At 40.9% G+C, this 22,068-nt stretch overlaps 1 long non-coding RNA gene across 1 annotated transcript in view; it reads left to right on the forward strand.

Moving 5' to 3' along the window:
- The window catches only part of LOC122808852, a 118,562-nt gene that overhangs the window by 1,194 nt on the left and 95,300 nt on the right, over nt 1-22,068 (forward strand). The window lies entirely within an intron of this gene.

Raw genomic sequence — 22,068 nt, forward strand, 5'->3', positions numbered from 1 at the left:
ATGCCTTTTGTCTGACAAGTCTTCATATGTCTCAAACTTTTATTGCTAGAAATATGGGCAAAGCCTGACATAGTGGGGGACGTGTTCCCAAAAATAGGGAACAATTTTAAATGCTGCTCTTATAAACACAGAGTAAAGGAGTTGTGTTTGACATGTTTTCTGAAGGATTTGGTCTGAAACTCAAATGTATGTCATTATTTAGTGACTTCAGTCCTCCGATCATCCCTTTGATTTGCCAGAAAATCAAACCTTTTGAGGATCAGACCAAAAATATGAGGCTAATGTCTGGACATTCTGCAGAAATCTGGACAGTTAAGAGGTATGCAAGTCCTTTTAAAAGAAAATAGTTTGCTCCTCTGTTAATAGAATGTTTGCTGTCAAGATGGCCTCAGTGTGATTCTATCATTTTATTTATTGCAATGCTGTCAAGATGGCCTCAGTGTGATTCTATCATTTTATTTATTGCAACTAAAGTGACTGGCAACCTTGTAAATTTTACAGTATACTGTGCCCTCAGCAGCTTTTTATTGTAAGTTACTGCAGCAAATAAGACACAGTAAACTTAACAGCAAATGCGCACTGCTCCAGCACAGAGAATGTTTTCATTCCCTGCTTCTCTATTATTGCAGAGGACTCTGGGTGAGTGCGCTTGCTGTTTTAAGGTGAAGCTGCAGGAAAGTGTAAGGTATTCTAGTCTTGAGTGATAAAAGAAATGTAGGAGCTAAAGACAAACTTTTGCATCTTGGCACAAGTTGCTCTTTTGAACTGCTGAGCTGCAAGTGTGGGTCTACTGCGCTGTGGCTTGCCATTGCTTGCAGTGCTTGCTGTAGAATACCCTCTGCAGCTACTGAGATGCAGTTCTACTTGCAGTCTGTGTGTTATCAAGTTGCCAGTGTGGGACGGGGGGGGGGGGGTCACTTAGCTTGCTAAAGTACCAGCATTGTATATTGATATCTTCCCAAATAAGTATTGCATCTCAATAAATGATTTTTCTGAATCTGGACCATGACTTTAAAATGTGTTAGAAATGAAGTGTTGCTGTCTTTGCTAACTGAAAGCTGGACTTGCATTGATTCCTCATTGCAATGCATCTTGGGAGTGAATCATATTTACCCTTGTCAGGTGCTTCATTACAGTACATGGATGTGATTTTCAGTGCTTTCCATCTGGACTGTAGCTGTTTCCACCATTCATTAAGGGAAGAACTATTCAAATGCAACTCGCCTTATTCCACGAGTTATAATGAACTGTGATTTTTGGTAACTAGGGTAAAGTATTAATCCTTTTCAGACTTTGCTGGGAGCACTAAGGGACTTGCTCAGAGTTGCTCTGTAGGCAAATGAAGGCTCAAGCCCTAGATTATTTTGGAATTTTACCACTTCACTAGCATTAGGCTTATTTATATATAGAATACATATTTTAAGGGTTTTAAAGAATAAAATTAGCTATGGAGCTCTGACTGCAACTCGGATGTCTTTTAGTTGCTCAGGTGCTGGAAATGCTAGGTGAGGATGGGTGCGAAGGGCAGGCAACCACTGGCTCATCCATTCTGAGAGGCAGGATGAGGCTTCTTTTAACTTTTTAGCACTCCTGTCCTCGTGGGGTGTGTGCTCTCATAGCATGTTTGCAAGGAGTTTGGCATACCTGGGGAGTGAGAGGTAACTGATGTTGTGTTTGAACATCAATCAGCCTTAACTAGTCAGGGTATAACTTGCATTGGCACACCAGAAGTTATGTGATATTGCTGGCTTGTGTTATATCCTCTTATTTGCTCTACTGTCTTCCCTTTTTTCTTTCCTGCTGGTGACCATTGTGTTGTGTACCTCTCAACCCGCAGATGCTAAAAAGAGAAACATAGGAACATTTATTTAAAAATCTGGACATCCAGTTAGCATACAGTTTGAATACCAGACAGCCCATTAACTCTTTTCTGCTTCCAGTAGGAATGTTGGGTAGTACTTGGAAACACTAGTTTAAAAAAGTGTTCCAGAAACAATGGAAAATATAAAGACATTATCAAAGGGACAGTGTAAAATCTGTAGAGTTTAATGAACTGTATCAAAAATCCTACCATAAAGGCGATTTTCATTTTTGCTTCAGAAAAAGTGAGATTATTGTAGCCACTAGTATTTTGGCCATGTAGCATGGTTTTCTGTGTACTAGACAGCTTCAAAATTCACATGTTATGAATGAGAGAGATTCAGAAAATTGTGTGAAGGGGAAAATCAAGCTTGAAAATGGGGATATGCCTCCCAAAAATAAGGATATTGCATGCATGGTTAAATCAGCCTTAAAAATAGGCATGTTCCTCCAAAATAGCAGTTGAGGTGTGCCACTGGGGTTCTAACCCTAACTGGGTGATACCAGGCTCACAAGAGAGGAAAAATTGAAACACCGAGCAGTTGGAAAGCTATGGCAAGCTGGAGGGATAGATGGTTTAAAGCATTTTCTGTGTGCAGTGCAGTGGTGCACCTCCATCTTAGAGGCATTCCTAGGTAAAATGCAGAGAATATCTTTCTTGTGTGCCCGTTCAGATGGTCTACCTTGTGAAAGGCAAAACATTGCCCCATCCTGTCCCAATACCCATATGGGTATGTGCTGTGTTGTTCTTGATCACCTTGGTATTTGATCAAAGAATTAAGCAGCCTTCCTATACCTGATGATCTGATCATTGAAAGAAAGTAGCCCTTGATAATCTAGAAGACCTTCTACATCACAGAAATGCAATAGATGTTGCATTTGTGGATTTTCATTTGCAGGATTACCACAGTCCCACTTCAATGACTTGTTCTTTTGGCCTCTTTTCACATATGTTTAATTTATTTATTTTATTTAACATTTGTTGACCGGGAATGTGATGGTGAAGTTTTGCAAGTTTTGTTTATGGGCACTTAAATCTAAATAAGAGGAACTTATTAGCATAATATGATATCCAGAAGTTTCTCCCAAGTTGAACCCAATGTAATTTTGAGTTTTGCTGTATGCAGTACTGAAACGGGTACAGACTTGCATTCGTATCTGTAAATGCAACCTGTCCCATAAGGCAGTTGTATGCAGGCATGTCTCTAAAAGTTGCAAAAAAAAAAATGCATTTGCATATGTTTCTCTGTCTGCTTTTGTGGAGATGATTAAAATGACTGGCCCCTGTACAGTACAATATTCATCTCTGAACAGGAAAGTGGTATGTGTATGACTGCCTACTAGTTGGCTGGTCATGCAGATTTACTTTAGACTGACAGCTGAATAGACTTCTGCAGCCGTTTTAACTTGAAAGACTGCCCATTGACTGGGCTTCTACAGTCCTTGTGATTTTAGTGAATGACTGACTGCTCTTTAAGCCCAAGGCAATGCTCTTGATGATATTCCAATTATGTGGACAATTGCAGTAGAAATACAGTGAGAGCAAGCATATTGTTTGAAGCTGCTTTTAGTTGCCTAGAGCCACCTTTTGTGGTTACATGTGGGCTTGCTTCTAAGGCACACCTGCAGTTGTGTGTACTGTTTAGTGCATTATACTACCACTCCAGATTGAAGATGTACTTTTCTGCTTTTTTTTCTAACCAGACCCTCTGTTCCCTGTAGCCTACAGTCCCTCCTCCCTCCTTGCCTTCCTTATGGCTTTCAGTTTGTAGGAATGATACCTGGCATGACCATTCCATGAGTGAGTTGACTTCTCCAGGGGAAAAATGTTTCTAAGCTATCAGGACTTGTGTAACACTATACCAGGGAGAAGAATGGTCCAGGCTGTTTTTGTAACATAGGCAATCCTGGGCAGAGCTCAAAAGGTAGGTGTGCTAAGGGTGCTGTGAGGGTAGTCGCTCTGCTCCCTTCACCAGTGATGTTGCTCTAAAGAAGCGAGCCTCCCCTGCTTTGTAAGCAGATGTTTCTTACAGCTGTCTGTGCTTCTGAAACATGCTTCCCACACCTCCTTCCATAGAAAGGGGAGTACGTTGTCTGCCTTATTTCTCTCTTCAATGGATTTATTTAGTGCCCAGACTAGAGTTCATGGAATTCCTCCAGGCCATGATGTCAACTTGATAAATTATACACTTTACCACTTTCAGTAGTGTAAAATGTTTTTTTCACTGTCTATTCGGGATGTAGCATGTACAGTACAGTTTCTGTAGGTAACTTGCTAATTTAGAACTTGAGAAGGTGCTGTGATATTCACACTTCAGCAACATCTCCTGCCTTTGTGGAAGTTTAGATACTGTTGTCTGCATGAGCATGACATCTTTAGACCCTAGAAAAAGCCAAGAATGGAAACTTTTGCCCGCCACATCAATCATGATATCAATATGCTCGTTAAATTTTTTTTCTTTTCCACAAGTGCTACTGTGCTTGGATATAGATGACATGTGTGTCTGTAATCAATTTAGGACCTATAGGACCCCCCCCCCCCAAATGCTGTCTTGAAGCACTGCATCTCAGTCATTGAATTGCTCATCTCTAGATTGATTGCTTTGTTAAAATTTTAAGTACGGTTTCTTTCGGTCAGTCTGTCTCACCCTCTGTTCTTTGGGTTGGGTCTAGTTCTGATGTGTACTGTCAGTGACTCAACAGGTAGCACAGTCTTTAATGCTAGAAAATTGGAAGAGGTAGATTCTATTACTACACCGGTTGCTTGTATTCATGTTCCAGTACAGATGATAACAGTGCAGCATTATGGGGCAATACACATCAGTACACCATTCTTAGGTAAGATGCCATCTCGAGTTGATGTTGGCTCAGGTGGATGTGAAAGATGCCACAGCATTTATAAAGTAGGGGGTATTTCCCCAGTGCCTTGTGCAAGTACCACTTCGGGTCTCCTGTGAAAACAGGCCAGAAGCCTAGTTGGACTAATCCAGTAATCGGTCAAAACAAAAGTTTTACAAATGATTGCCTGTAGTACAGCTCATGGTGGCTTATTTTTACCACCACACATGTAAAAACATCTTGTCCTTAATTTATGATGATGATGTTCATATTTTCAACTTACCTGCTTCAAGTTTTGTTCATTTCTTGGCTCATGGGTGGTTACTAGACCTGCAGTCTAGGCCATTGAGGAGCTTGGCACAGTTACCTCAAACCACCCTCTGGTTAAGAGAGTTGCTCAGAGACATACAGTAGACAATATACAGCAGGATTTAACCTGGATTACAGGAAATATCTTGTTAATGGCTCAGTGCTAATACTCTGTTCTTCAAATAGCATTGTTAAATGACTAATGACAGATGGAGAAGTGATTCTTGTCCTAAAAATACTTCTCTTATTTCAGATATGATTTGTAGGTAAGTACTATGCTAGCTGCCCATGTTGACTATATTTTAAACCTAGCAAAATTTCCTTTCAAAGGTAAGAATCAAACCCTGTATCTTGTGTCTGTGAGTTAAACACCATAACCATTATGACATCTCCTGGGTCCTTATTTGGAATGTTGAACAGCATATGTTTGAGACCATATAATCAATGTTACATAACATTGAAAAGTAAAACAACAAAAATCTGTTTTTGCAAGGGGCAAGCCCCCTTGCCCCCCCCCTGCAAATTATATATACATATACATATACATATACATATACATACAAACTCTGAGATTGCACTACAGTAGGGAAATGTAAGCTCCCCAATCCCTGCTGTACTGCGATCTGCAGAAAGCATCACATTTTTGGAAAGTCATCTTATCTCAACCATATAAAGTTTTTTTTTTTATTTTATTTTCTGAAAAGTCAATCTACTGAAGGGAACTGGCCATCCTCCATTTCCCCCCTTCCCCTTTTACATTTGTGAACACATGTATATCTTTAAGTGGTTGTGTGAAATCCAATATGCCGTCTTTCTCGTGTTTGACTATGTAAGAATTCAGCTAACATCCTATTCTTGGGTGACTTTATCTACCTCAATATAAACTGGGATACATATAGGCCCAGAGATTCCTGGTATTTGTAAACACAAACACCTTAGAGCAAATAGTCTGTATGCCCACTAGAGGTGTAGATGTACTCTCAAAACATGGGAGAGTGCTGTACCGCACCCCCCCCCCCTCCAGTGGACCTTACCCTCTCTGGTAAGGTAATATCATAAAGCTGTCTCCCTAATAATAAAAATAAATTATTTGACACAGGCTAACCCCATAACATTTTAGAACTATTCTGAAGCAAGCCTCTATTAAGTGATAACCTGTCAAAATTTAAAACCTTCCAAACCCTGGAAGCACTGCAGCCTATGAGGAATTGTTCACAGAAGCCCTGTACAACCATGTTTCTAAATGCATAAAGACAGATGTGTCCTTCAAAAGTAATCCCAGAACTAGCTCAAAAAACACCCTGGTGGAAGCACTGTATAGCATGAAAAAAAAAAGTGTAATCAAATCTAAACAAAAACAACTAAGAGGTTGAGGTAAATATGTCCTCCCAAGCAAAGGACCACCGCAAAGCTTTCTTAAGCTATGTCTGAAACGTCAAAGGCAACACAATACAGTGTGCAGACGTGATATGCAGCAGGCAGATGTAGCAAATCTGACATATTTCAGCTCTAGCTTTATCCCTCCCTCTCTTTCCCAGGAAATACCATCAAACACTGACACCTGCCCCCAACTCTCACTAGGGATGAAGTCCTAAATGCAAGTCCAAGAACACTGCATCAACAGGTCCTGATAATATCCCTGGATACCTCCTAAATTTCCTGAAACGATGACTATTAGGACCACTAGAGTGGCCTTCTGACAGGCTTTGTACCAAGCAAATAGAACTGAAATGGTTATCCTCTGCACACAGGTGGGCCATCAATAGACCCTGGGAACTACAGTCCCATAAGTCTGATTTAGTGTCGTATGCAAAGCCATGGAAATTAGTAAGGACACAAATTGTCAAGGACAGGTCATTCCTATTCAGCCTGGTGGACTTTTTTGAGAAGGGCACCAGGGTAATGTATGAGGGCAAAACAGTGCATACTACCTACCTTGACCTAGTTAACACATTTAATACAATGCCCCACTTGGGTACTGTAAACAAACACTGAGATACAAGCATAAACCCCTATGTTATGTGCTGGATAGCCATGGAGCTCGTAGGATCCGGGAAGTTAGGATGGGGCCTCAACAAGGAGGCCAGTCTTTAACAGTCCCTCATGGCTCTGTGCTGGGTCCTCTACTTTTTGGAAGTTAAGGCTGATGTCGAGGACCTCTGGCTGACCACGTCTGGAGACTACTGAAAACTAGGAGCAGTCATAGACTCCTCCAAAGACACCAACATCTTACAGGAGGGCATTGCACAGTCAAAGAACTGGTGCAAAGCCACAGTTTAAAATCCAGTGCCAAGAACTGCATAATATTTCCCTTTGAGAGGTTGGCCACCATATGAAATTATCTCCTCAATAAAGGACCCATAAGATGTGGGTGGCACAGTGGTGCAGTGCTTAGCTTTGTCACCTCACAGCAAGAGGTTCTCCAGTTTGATTCTCGGCTGGGGTGTCTTCTGTGTGGAGTCCTCATGTCCTCCATGTCCTCCCTGTATTCTTGTGGGTTTCCTCTGGGTGCTCTGGTTTCCTCTTACATTCCAAAGACATCCTGTAAGTGGATTAGGCACTCTAAATTGGCTTTAGGGGTGTGTGTGTGTGTACATGGATGTGCCTTCTGAGGAAGGCTGGGTGCCAGGCTGACATTTTGATACTAAAACTCTGCTACTCATTCTGCAAACCTGTGTTCCACTGTGGTGACCCCTAATGGCAGCAGCCAAAAGGAGAGGAAGAGTAATGCACACACAAGAACAGAGATTTGGCTATGTGTGTAGAAAGTAACTTTGCTTTTAACCAACATTTGTCTAAGGAAGTAAGGAAATTGTGTTGCTCAAGTTATAATCCAGGACATGGCACCTAGGTCCTTGGAAGTCCTCTTTCTACTTTATTCAGCCATTATCAGACCCATCATTAAACACAACAACCTTTTTTGTTATGTAACTGACCAGGCACATGCAACAAATGGAACATTCACAGAACGAATACTGGATGTAAAATGCATGTCCTATGCAGATCGCCTCAAATCTCATCGCTCTCTCACCTGTTTCCTACAGACTGTTTAAAAATGATCTATGTCTGGCATACTGAGCATCCTTGGATGCCATTCTGGACCTTTTGCATATCTGCAAAGCAAATAGCATCAGAATTACTCTACTCTAACTTGGGATTTAAATGTTACTTATGGTATAAATAGGACACATGGGAGGGATAGGCATGTGTCTCAGACTTCTTCTCTGGGAATGGGCTTCTCATCCATGTGAAGCAGGGCTCTTCCCTAATACTGTTCAAGGGAAACATAAACCTTCCCTACGTCTTTCTCTGATAGACTGGCTGGTGTTTCAGTTTTTACAATACCATGGCAATCTGTACTTGGTTCTCTAGTACAGTGGCTATTATTTTATATGGCATGACCATATCCTCCATAGGAAACTCGCCCCCTTAGTGCAATCCACATTCCCCTTTGTGGAACATTTTCACACATTAATATTTAAGGCCATCTTTCAATCAGAAAATTTAATATATATATTTTTTGTTTTCTAGGTTATTACCCTTACATGCCTGCTTACCATCATTGCCCCAGTGGTCCTAAATTCATGTTTCCATTATTGGGGAGTGCCAGTGTGGAGTGAGAGACTATTGTCAGGGTGATGGCACCCTCTAGCCATGGAGGTGCCTGTGTTGTCTTGGTAATTGGGACATTTCTAATGAAGGTATCCAATCCCACCCCTTGGTTACTAATGTGGACACAAAGATCACCATGATGGTGTACTACACCTTCCTCCTGCGTTCGAGTGCTCCCACCCACCCAAATGCTAATGTCTGTGTAAACCTGTACATTAAGTAATGCTCGAGAAGGGGTTTTGGAATTTATGGAGAGAGTACTTCACACTTGACATCAAAACACTGCAATCAAATGTTCCACTCTCTAGGCAGAAGATGTCTCAGATGGGCTTGCTAATCCCAAGAACTCAAAAACCACTGTTAAGTAGTCAGTGACTCGAGTGCCTTATATCTGTTGCAAACAGTCACCTGTTCTCTAACTCGTATAACAGGGAATGGTCAGGGAGCAGGTAGGGAACTTTTATGTTTATGGAGTGAAAGAATGTTTAGGGTTAGGAAGCAGGAATGGAGTGAGGATTGGTTGGGAAGTAAGTGGGTGTTTCAGCAGTTAAAGTTAGGGCTCTGGTAGGATTACACAATTTATAGGGTTTGGTGGAAGGGCAATCGGGCTTTAGGGAGTTTGAGCACTTGATTTTTGAGCACTTGATTTTTGAAAGGAAGTGTCAGCTACTTGCATGCAAACGCCTGTAAAAGACCTCTGTTGGTGCTTTTAGTCTGATTCACACTCTTAGCCATCACTGGTATGCAGGCATTGAATTAAACATGGCTCTTTCCTGATCTTGTTCATCTTTGTCTTAAGCAAAAGCTGCGTAAGACAAGGTTGACTTTATTAATGCACTGCTGAAGCACTAAAAATGGCTGGCATTTTTCTGGAAAAAAATATGTAATTTTTCAGCACTGCAGGCGTCACGTAATGCAAAAATATTTAGGGGGGTCATTTTTGCAGAAATATTTATAGGGGTCATTTTTAAGGTTAGACTTTTCAAGTTAATAGTACTTTCCCCTTGGTTTATAAACAACACTGACACAGCAGGGTATCAAACTTCTGTATATACAAGAAAAACTCTTAAATTTATGACCTAGCAGCTCAGTGAGGAGTAATTCAGAGAGTGACTGTTTGTTTTGGAGCAGGGTAGGAACTGTTCGACTTGAAAGCAAATACAATGCAGGCAGACAGCTTTTGTTATTGGGAGGTACTTCACGCCTTTTGAAACTGCATTTCGTGTACCCTGTGAATTGTTTTGCCTATACTGTCATTACTGCCTGTACAATTTGTGCTTCTGAGACATGCCTTTTGGGATTGCTGAATCACTAATAGATGTCTGATGTCCAATAACACCAAGGCACAGAAAAATAATGATCTGGAAGAGAGTTGGACAAACAGACCACATCTCAACAAATTAATTAAAAGATTTATTGAGCTCTTTCATCCTGGTAACTGGACTTATCCAAATCATTCTGATGAAGTCCAGTTACCAGGGCGAAAGCACTCTACAAGTCTTTTAATTTAGTTGGTTGAGTTGTGATCAGTTTGTCCAGCTCTCTTCTGGGTCATTATTTTTCTATGTTTTAATGTCCGATTAAGATTTAGAGACCTAGGGAAACATGAGGCAGAATTTAGTGGCTTTTTCAAATTTTAACTTGCAAGTGAAGCATTATATTTGTCGCATAACTTGCATTCCATGTTACATTAACTCTGCATTATAACAGTAATGGCCACTCTTTATTTTAGGACTATTTACCATTCCCTCTTGTAAACAAAAGGGTGTGGACACTGGAGGACAACTTTTGTTTAGTGGAAGTGATGGAAAGGCAGTAAAATCTTAGTATGCTTAAAAAGCATGCATAAAATATTTTCTTGCTGTTTGCAGCAATTGTGCTCTTATGTAAAATAGGCATTCTGATTTTGACATGTATCATTTTTAGTTTCTTCATCAGAACTATAGTTAAGTTTAATAAACTTGTTTGTATTTCTGTCTTTTGTGTAGCTGTCGGGTACTTCCTGATTTTGACTCAAGTAGTCCTGCATTTTGATATAAACTGGATGAATAGCTTGTACTGGAAACTGGATGAATAGCTTGTACTGGATAGGCATGTTTCTGTAGTCTGCAGACCTCTCAGCTGTACAAATTTTTCACAGAATGTCCAGATTTTTGCCTCGTAATTTTGGTCCAGTTTTCATTGTGTTTTGGCAAGTTGGTGTCATCATTAGAGAGTGAAGTTAGAAAATGACAGACATTTGTGTCTGAGACTTCATACCCTTCAGAACCTTCTAAGTTTGTTAGAGCAATATTTTAAAAATTGTCCCTATTTTTGAGCCTTTGTCCAAATTTCTTGCTGTAAAAGGTTGAGAGGTATGTGGAGATTTCAACACATTGTGTGCGTTTTGGTATGTAACACTGTTCAACTATAATGCGTCTTGTATTCAAAGAAAAAGTAACAAGGGAAATGAAACAAAACCTTCCTAGTAAAGTGTATACTTGGCACGCAATAACTTGGATGTATAGTTTTGTAACAATTAATCTGTTACCACAGGATGATTAGAAAACTAAAGTATGCAAATCACCACAGTGATGCAGTAAACTATGCTTCTGTGTGTTCTACATTGACTGGATTAGTGCTTGAATGAAAAATGTTCATTGAACTGAACTGGTTTCATGCTATGGTAGAAGCTCCACCTGTGTGTGTAACTGGGTACTGCAGGCAGTGCCTGGTGGTACACTAGACTACCTACAGTACCAATTTCCATATACAGGTGTAGCTGTACTGCAGGCTATAGGAGACAGTGATTGGACAGCGTAGAACAATTCACAAGTATGGTTTGCTGTACTGTGACCCGACCCCAGACTCCTGGGGACGGCTCTCAGTGTCCTGTTTTCTAAACCAGCTTTAATTCCCTGGTAGACCTGTAGCTTTAATTCCCTGGTAGACCTGTAGCTTAGCCCTCATCTTGGAAGAGGAAAATGCTTGTATAATGTCCATGCCACTTTGTAGGTGGAGCTCCTGCACTGGGCAGTGTCATGTCAGCTCAGCTCCACTTGTATATCAGACCAGGCTCCCTGTCAGCAGTATTGGGTTTGGTGCACAGGTGGAGTTTCTAGACCATAGAACAGCAGACTCTGCTACCCTACTGATTCCGCAGGTAAGTTTTGCACAATGCACAGGGTAAATGATGAGATTCAGTAACCTAGAGAATCTCTGTACTTTTTCTAGCATGATGAGACTTGCTTCAGTTCAATACCTTGAGGTATTGAACTTGTGATTATCCCTCCTGTGGGAGCCTTGATCCTTACTACTGACACCAGTGGAGAATGTTCACTGAGAAAGACGCACATAATTTTCAGATGCAGCTCTCTGCACCAAGTAAAGTTTCCTTAAGAGCACACACGGAGTGCACACTCCAGCCCTATGGCTGGATATTCTCTCCAGGCCCCAAATAAGACTCTCACTGACACGGGTATAGAGTTAAGTCCTTTAGCTGGGTGTTCCAAGTCTTTGTCCACCCTCTCTGTGAATTCGGTGCTGTGTATCCTTGTTCAAAGTAGCTGGCACACTTACTTTCTTTGAGATGTGATTTTTACACACACCTGGGAAAGGCTGACGCAGCTTTGCCACCTCCACCCAAACTATAAGGTAGATTCACTGCTATCATCCAGCTACTTTAAGGTATCTAATTACTCTTGGTAAAATTAATACTTAATAAATGGTAGTGTTTCCAAGCCAAGCAGCAAGACTTTAATGAATGTGGAGCTGCAGTACCACTAAATAAATGGAAGTACTCTCAAAGGTTAAAATAATTTTTAAGACCAGCAACCATGAAAGGTTTAGATTTATTTAATAAATATTCATTTTAATTTTTAGTATCTATTTACAATAAACACCAGCGTTTCAATTATGGAAATAACACCACAAATGGAAAGCCTTGGACAGATACAGAAAAAACATTTTAAATCTCAAACTATTTTCCTAACCGACTTTCCCTACTTGCTAGAGCAAGCCAAGGTGAAGTAAAGTGCCTTTTGTTGTCAGGTTCCCAAAAAGAGTGCAGAGTGCTCCTGTCACACCTCTCACTAGTATCTAAATAAAATTTCAGTGCTGACTACCGGATGACATCACATCTGGTCACCTGATCAATCTCCTCACTAGAAACTGAGCCAGGATTTGGCACAGATGTGGTCCGATACACACCTAGAACTTTGCTAAGGCTTCGTACAGTGTCTGGAAGGTATTAAACAATTCCAGCATTTCTTCCCTTCCTGCAGAATGGGTTTTCACAGTGCGTCTCTGGCTACATTCAGACCTGTGGGATAGAATTTTTATGGCCTAAACAAAGTCATTTAAGTTTGGTTTACTTTTCAGAAGGTTAACTGGGCTGAGTTTTGTTTAACCCCTTCTTTTCCAGTACCCTCTTATATACATTTCAGCAGTTAACAGCAATGCAGCCTGTCATACATTTCTTTTCTGTCCAGCAGGACCCACTGTTTTTTAATGCAAGTAGCTTTACAAATCAGTTTGATAGTCAAATGACACACAATTCTTTATAATACTTCAGCTCGTTATGGTGGCATAGGTTACACATGCACTGCCCTACTCCATCTAGCACAGCTGGCACTATCTCACATCCTCACAGAACTGCTCACTTTGTACCAACTTATGACATCAGATGGCAGTAGCAACAAAAATAAGTGGTAAAAACATTGCACTTAGATTTTCTTACTAGTAATGCACAGTACTGAGCCATGGGATCAAAGGCTTTAAGAAGATCTGAAAAATATTTCAAGGACATCAGTCTTACCACTTTTTACAGAACATCTGAACAGGTATGCACTGAATATTTTTTAAAGTTTTTAACTTTTTTTGATAGGGCAAATGGTACTTGTAGCAATGACACTACTGATTTTCTATTGCACCTTAATAGTTCTGCTAGGCCTTTAAAATAGGTTTGACAGAACAGTAAAGCAGCTGCTTATATAGAAGCATCTTGTGATAAGTTTGTGTGTGGGGCCAAAACCACAAGAAAACTGAATCGGGTTTATAAACCATAAGTTCTATACAAAATGAAAGTGTGTGTCTGTGTGTGTGTCTGTGTGTGTGTCTGTGTGTGTGTGTGTCTGTGTGTGTGTCTGTGTGTGTGTGTCTGTGTGTGTGTGTCTGTGTGTGTGTGTGTGTGTGTGTGTGTGTCTCTGTGTGTGTGTGTCTCTGTGTGTGTGTCTCTGTGTGTGTGTCTCTGTGTGTGTGTCTGTGTGTGTGTCTCTGTGTGTGTGTCTGTGTGTGTGTCTGTGTGTGTGTCTGTGTGTGTGTGTCTGTGTCTGTGTGTGTGTGTGTGTGTGTGTGTGTCTGTGTGTGTGTGTGTGTCTGTGTGTCTGTACACTGGTTTTTGAATTGAGCTACCACTCTCTCTCCCCAGCATAAACAAGTAGGTATTTGTTGCTCACTCCTATCCACCACCACCCATTTTCTCTAGTGACCATGGCTTATCTAGGGCCATCCCTCTGTCTCACGAGATTGAGCTAAGCAAGCTTTTTTGAAGAGCAGGTGGATAAAAAAATTGTGAAATAGAGCTGTAGCATGTTATATCAGAAGAAAAAAAGAAGCTAAATTAATAGAGTGTTGGTTGATCAGTGTTAGAGGTGGGAAGACTTTTTTTCAAGTGGTTCTTTTATGATGGTCTAAGTTTTAAATGCTTAATTAAAATTATATTTTGCATAAATGGATTCATGCCCTCATGCTTATGTTTAATATGTGTGTCTTGTATATTGTCTCGATACCCTTTCCAAAATTATAACAAACCATGTTGGCCCTTCTTCAGTAGGACACTTGGAATATGTGAACTGTGATCCAAAGATGGATGGATGCCATATCTAACTCTCGGTTCTGGAAGATTGCTCAGCCCAGAGCAAACTCCATTCTTGATACTGTAGAATGTAAGCACCAGGCCTGAAATGGTCTGCAGAATGTTGGCCTATCCCCCAAAAAATATTCAATTTATCTAGCCTCAGAGGGCAAGAAAAGATAGTGCTATTCTTCTTGACATGTAGCAAGTCAGTGGAATGAATGGAATGGCTCCGAGGAAGAAAGGGGGGGTTGATGGTCACAGCTTATGAGGGGAAAGGTTTCCCCATCCAGTTATATATGTTTAGCTTGAGGGTGTCAAGTGTGCTTTTCTGCTTGACACGTAGTGGAAGTTAGAGTTGAGGGATACATTTGGATATGAATCTATCATGCTGACATGTTATCTGCCGATGAAGGTTTAGTTCTTTAATGGGGTATTTGATGTACCATTAGTTCAGTGAAGGAATAAACCAAATATTGTTGGATCTTTCATGACATGAAAGGCTAGATATTCTCTCCTACATAGTTGTCTATATACAGAAGAGACAACAGTATAGCACAAGTGCTGCCAGCCTCTCCTAATATGAACTTTAGTTATGACTCTGAGGTGTCTCAAGTTTTGTGATTATATTTAGATAAATATCATGCACTTTTTTGGAATGCATTTAATAATTGGTCTGATAAGGTAAAGAAGAATTAAGACTTCTTAGGATCTAATGGAGATGCCTTTTAAAAAGTATTTTTATCTACTGTGGAGACGTGATGGTCAAATGATAAGAAATTATCAACATGAGTACCCAGATCCCTTACAACAGTGTCTGATTTCAAGGGGTACCCCTCTTATACAGTAAATGAAACTACTTTACCAAAATGAGCTATGCTACATTTTTGGTTGATTTGAGAACATTGTCCTTGCACCAAATTAACACTGTACAAGCCATTTCGGAGCAGTTGTCAACTGAAGTTCAAAAAACGGCACTCTGTTTACAGTCATCAGCAAGCTCAGTTAAATGTAAGCCAGAAGTGCTGGCCTGAAGGTCTGAGAAAGACATGCAAAGTATGGGGAGGTCCCAAAACTAAGCCCTGTGGCACTCTACTTTTAACTTTTTGCTTTCAGAAGTAGCACCTGCTACTTTAACCATATGTGTTCTGTCAGACAACCAGTTATCTGCCCATTGCATAATACAAGGTCAGATTTACAAGTCTGTCAATACCTGTATGGGAAAAGTGTCAAAAGTCTTGGCCCAGCAAGTCTAGATATGCTGCAAAACTTTCAATGTCCAGATTAATGAAGTCTGAGGTAATGGTCTCCATAGCTTTGCATATGAGGCTAGTGAGACTAATGGGTCTATAGTTACCAGGGTCCATGGTTAGGTCACTCTTGCGTAATGGTATTGCAGTGGCTGTTTTCCAGGCTTCAGAAATGTAACCAGTGGAGAAGCTTAGATTGAAGAGGTTAAGTATAGGTTAAAGTTCCATATTTGGCACTAATAATCCAGGATCCCTGGTATGTGAGGGCTGCTGGATTAAGTGTTGGCTTTTGAAAGGGCTAAGAATTTTGATCCATATTAATTTAAAGGCAGTGGTTGGGATTGTGGAACCTGTTGTATTAACTGTGGGTGGAGTAAAATTTGCACTAAAATTGTTAGCTAAGATATTTGCTATTTTGAGTCTGAGAGAATGTAGTAATGTTGTGGACTAGCTCTGAATACTATTTGGTATTAGTTTTTAACTTTCTGTAGCTTGTTCAGTAGTATGGAGGTTGGAGTGTGTTTTTTTTTTTAAGGTAGTCCTATCAGAAGCTTTAATAACAAAATCTGATCTCTAGGCCTTCCTTAATTTCAGCGACCTCTGCATCTGTGTAATTGCAGAAACATAGTTCCATTGTAGGGACTGACATTGTATTTTGGAACGCAATGAATGCGGTCACTGCCACTAGAAACTATGGTGGTATAGTAATAGCTCCATTATCTCTCGCCAGATTTTACATCACAAATCTGTAACTGCGAGTAGTAGCTATGCTCAATAAAATCATTGCATCATAGATCACCCTCTATGACCCCTTCAAATCTTGCAGAATATCTTAACCAGTTAGAAAAGTTTAAACAAATCAAATCCTTTTTTTTTTTTTTTTTATGGGTGACTTCAGTTGGCTACTGTTGATGACAAATGCCCAGAAATTTCTAGATTTTGTTGCCCATCGTTTTCCCCCAGTGACCAGAGGTGTTAACTCTTGAACTTATCACAAACATTTCTCCCAGCTGCATAGCTGTGCTTGTTACCTCCTCCCAAGTCAAATGTGATCATCTTGCTGCCTTTTAAAAAAGTCTGCTTTGTGGCTGTAATAACTCCTCTGTATTCACGGATTATTCCAAAAGCTGATCTTGACTAATTTCACAAATGATACAGCTTCTGAGCAAACCGTTTAAACTGAGGGTGCTGTCTACTGCTCTAAATTGTACTCCTCCTTAGATAAATGCATCGGCATCTGTACCAGTCCAGCATAAATATAATGGCAAATTTGGGATTAAACACAAATGGTAGAACTACCACATAAACAAACTGGCTCCTAGGCATCACTAAAAGATGTCCACTGCATTCATCGTAAAGGGATTTAAACTGGTAAGTGTCTGTCTCAAACTTACCACTGGGAACTGTAAGGCCATGGACAAACTAGGGATGGCAACTAATTTGGAAAGCAACCATAAGGCTGCCTCTTATGTTAAGAAACTTTTAGAAACTGAACTAATGTCTTTGGAGATCTAAAAGGATGTGCCATTAGAAATATTTAATATAATTGCAGACAAATTCTCTTAACTACAATCGAGTAACCACCCTGTCAGTCTCCTGCATTCTTCACATGATCCTGCTCTTGAGGTCAATTTGGACCAAATTCTTTTGACACTTTCCAAAGTACTATTCATGGGTCATTGCACTTCTCAGCAGACCTCTAGGGATATTGTCCAGTCCCACCTATCAAAACCCCTGTGTCAGTTCTTCTAACCGGGTATCTCAACTAGTTGTCCCTGGTATGAAGAGTGGTAGTTGTGATACAATTACATAAGAAGTCCCTCTATTGACCATGGGAATTACAAGTCTCACTAGTGTTGTTTGCAAGGCTACAGAATGTATAGTAGCTGAACTAATAAACAATGCTATAGCTTGTATTCCTAGATGCACTCCAACTCAGCCATGTAAGACCTAGGTTGTGGGTAAGGAGTATACAGTCCCCATTGCTCATCTGGACCTTGCTGAGTTCTTTGACACTGTTCTTAAAATGCTGAGATTGATGAACTCTCCATATATTAAGTTGTACACAGTTTGGATTGGTAACCGACTGGCTGACAGAACCCATACAATTGTGGTTGGGGGTATTTGTTCTAAACAGAAAAAGTTACCAGTGGTGTCCCATAAGACACTGTCTTGGGTCCTGTCCTCTTTTGTGAGTGTTTCTGTGGCATAAAAGTCAATATCAAGGAACAAGCCCTAACCATGTTATTGCTGACTGCAGACTGGGGGATGGCTGTCTAATCCCATTCTGATAACTCGCATCCTTCAGCAATGGTTGGACTAAACTGCTGTCCTTGGCAGTATTTTCTCAGTCCAAAGAAGAGGTGCAGCCCATGAGTACACTGCTGTCCTCTACCACCCTTTTTTTCTGCAGTAGGCCAGATAATTTTCCTAGCAACCTTTAATACAGGTCTGGGTGATTGGGTTGATGATTGCAAGCTTTCAGTAGGAAATGTGGAGGAAATATTCTTAATGGGGGATGGGGGCATTTATTCTCTCCCAAATATTTTGTGACGTGGCTGGGCTTCTTGTTTTTCTCTTAAATCACTTCACTTCAGATCCTGTTTTCACATGTAAAGTGAAAATGGCTGTAAACTCCTATAATGTTTATCCATATGTGTTGATGAACTGGAAACCTGCATATTGGAGTTTGGCTAAAGTGCAAAGAACTGGTCAAATGTTTATGCCACACTTCCTGGTGGTGATGTGTTCCATTTAAAAACTGGACGGTTTTGGTGATTTTGGTATCTTATCTCCCTTCTAGCCATATAATTGATTTTCTATCAAGAACCTCTAGAGCCTGCTTATAAGGATGCCTGTCTCCATTCCAAAATATAAGTGGTTGCTGTTAGCAAGCTTTTTACAGTAGTTCTTCAGTATGATCACATTAAAGTTAATGTGTGCAATATTGACTTAAAGCTTAGTCACTATCCTTATCCCATTTGTTTTCATGGACAGTATGTATCTTGCAGTGGAGTAACATGGCATCACTTTCTATCTGCTTGACCTGGACAGTATGAATCTTGCAGTGGAGTAACATGGGACCACTTTCTATCTGCTTGAGCTGGAACAGGTGCATTTGGCTGAAATGCCTGGAAGACCTTTAACTTATGATGACACTAGTTATTATTGAGTGAATCAGTTTGTGCAGACTACCATCCCTGCTTATAGCTGGTGCCTACCCATTCCAGTAGTGTATGCTTTCTAATCCTAGGATTTAGCTTGGTGTGTAAGTTGTGATAAAAGATGCAAGAGAGACCTTCCTTTTGGCTCCCATTTATCAGTCTCCCTGTAAAGTGATGTGGCATTAGATCTTAAGGAATAACTTTAAGAATCTTAAGCATTTAAGGGAATGGGTGGGGAATTGCTGACTAAATCCAACTTCTAGTTGGCTTTTTATCAGGGATTTTCATGCCAGCTAGTTTGGATTGTGGGCCATTGTATTTTAAGATTTTTGCCTTTTGACAAATACCAGTTGTAGCTGTTTTGGCTCTGACTCTTGAGCTGTGTTCAGAAGGACTGACTGGTATTTGGTTTCAGTCTTCATTCCCTTTCACACATTATGCATATATGGAGTGGATATTTAGCTACCATGGGAGTTTTAAAACTGGTATTTTTGTCTCGAGTTCTTTGCTGCTAGTGCATTTAGTATGTAATGTAGTACATTCTTTTGTTCCATTGAGTACAAAATAAATAATGGGGTTGGGATTACACCACAAGGAACTGAAGTCAGAAAGTGTACTGCAAAGAATAATTCAGTCCTTGTGGTATGGGTTTGTGGAGGGTAGTTTTGATTAGGTCCCCACCTAGTTTCACAGCCGGCCATCTTCCTAGTTTCACAGCCGGCCATCTTCCAAGTAGATATTTTTATTGCTGTTACAGTAGTAAATAATTTTAATGTATGCCTGTTCAGAAGCATTTACTAAGATGTCCACGCGACCAAACTAGGTTTAGAATGCCACTTAACTTGCCATAGCTGTGGTAACTGTCGAGCTTTCAGACCAAGTCTGTGTTGCTCACAGATGGAGCCTTGACTCTCCCATATAGCTGGTCTTCAAGGAGTCAGCTGGAATAGGGGTTGGGAGGAGTGGCAATTTTGCTGGCTCGCCTATCCCAAAATAACAGGATTACATAGCCTACAGAGGTAATGGAAACCTCAAATCCTGCTGTTAGTAAGACATGCATAGACAGATCTTTCATAGCTTGTCTGCATTGATGTCCTCTTAAGCTGTTGCAGGAGGCTGGATATGAAGCTGTTGGGAGGATGATATCTTTGCTTGGCTTGACAGTTAACCCAGCTAGCGTGTGAGTGTAGCAAGTCAGTGGAAGGAATGGAATGGCTCAGAAGAATAAGGAAGGGTTGATGGTCACAGCTTCTGAGGGGAGACTTAAAGCTATACAGTCTAATCCTTCTCGTTCATGCAGCTCATTGACGCTAGCATCTGGGATAGTATAGTGTACTAGAAAAATACACACATGCACATAAGTTCTATAGCCATATAATCTATTTTCACTGGATTTTATTCGGCCGCATTAGTACAGCGGCTGGTATTACATGAGCTTTATTACAAAGTACAGCTGTAGAGGAGGGAATTAACAGCACTTCTCAGAGGGATTGTAATATTTCTCACTTTGAAGTCTTGTTGTTCATAGGTAGGTACTAGGCTATTGGCCCAAGGGCCTACGTAAGCCTAGCCAGCAAGGTTCCCTCGCTTATGCCACCCAAGAAAGTTATTTTCCTGTGCCACTGTCGAGCAGAGAGACAGAAGTGATCCCTGGGGTGTATTTCCTATTTCCCATCCACTCATAAAGGTTTTTCTTGAAGAATGCTAATGAAGAATTTTGCTTGACATAGATGGGTAGCCTGTTCCAGAGTATGGGATGTATCTGGGACAGGAATGTATCCCTCCAGCATGTTCTGTTTATTGTGGTGACAAGATTTAAGTCCCTAGAGCATGTAGCTCAGAGGGATTGGGATTTCTTTAGGTGTAGCATGTCCCAACACCTTTGGGTTTGACTTGGCTTTATATGTTAGGCAGAGATCACCTTGAGTAGGCGATATGCTATGGAGTAAAGCTGGAGTTTTTTGAGGTGGTCAGTGTAGGGCATTTGTTTGAGGCCAGTAATCCTCTTTGAGGTACTTCTGTGGCCTTTCCAGCTGCTGCAGTTGTCTTGTGAGGTACATTCCAAAAGTGGGACTGTACTCCATAATGGGTCTGAGTGTCAAGTAGAGGGGAACAATGACCCTTTTTTTTTTTTTTTTTTTTTTTTTTTTTTTCTTCTGGATGAGAACCCTTTTATGACAAGGTGTGCCATGCAGAAGGACTTCCTGTCTCCTGTGGCGATGTGACTATTTTTAAAGGAGACTACTATCCACCTGGGTCCCAAGGTCTCATCATACTTTCTGTGTTAAGTAGATTGCTGCCTATGTGGTAGTTCATGGGTACAGAGTTTTTACCAAAGGGGATGACGCTGCACTTTTTTGCATGGAGCTTTAGGCCATGGCTCTGACACCAGGCATCTGTGTCGGCGAGGCCCTTCTGTAGGATGCCCACATCATTTGGGGACTTGACTATGGCTCCTAGTTTGCAGTCATCTGTGAACTTCGTTAGCCTGAGGCCTTCTGAGTTAGCCTGTACTTCAGAGAAGTAGATACCAAATAGGAGAGGTCCCAGGACGGAACCCTGTGGTACTCCACTTGTCACTGCTTTGAGGTCAGATTTGGAGTCTGCAACTTTTACAGTGTGGGTTCTGTCAGTGTGCCAGTTGGCAACCCATCTTGTGACGTGTAGGGATTTATACCTAGTTTAGTGAGTTTAGCTATAATTTCAGAATGGGGGATGGTGTCGAAAGCCTTGGCGAGGTCAAAATAGGCTGTGTGAACCACCTTGCCCTCCTCTACGGCTTTGGTGACTGCCTCAAAGTTTATCAGGTTCAGGAGGCATGATCTGCCTTTCATAAACCCGAACTGGGTGGGATCCAAAGTTTGGAGGTTACCAATGTCTTTGTTAGTTCCGTGGCCTTGCAGACCAGGCTTCAGGCTAATAGGTCGATAATTCCTGTGATCAGTGATGTCTCCCCCTTTGTGGAGTGAGATAACTGTTGCTGTGCGCCATTCAGTGGGCACAAAGCCTGATGCGAGGCAATTTATTGAACATGGTGCTTAAGTGGGGAGCCAGTTCGTTCTGAAGTTCATGTAAAACGCAGCCTGGGATGTTGTCCGGTCCCCTGGATGCTGTGTTTTTGCGTATTTGTGATTACAGGGACTCTGCATTCTTCCTGTATAGATATGGGCCCTTTAGGGGGTGGGGGGTAAAGTTAGTACTG

This window comes from Protopterus annectens, chromosome 8.part0, assembly GCF_019279795.1.
Source record: "Protopterus annectens isolate FY-2018-M chromosome 8.part0, PAN1.0, whole genome shotgun sequence".
Taxonomy (NCBI): Eukaryota; Metazoa; Chordata; order Ceratodontiformes; family Protopteridae; genus Protopterus; species Protopterus annectens.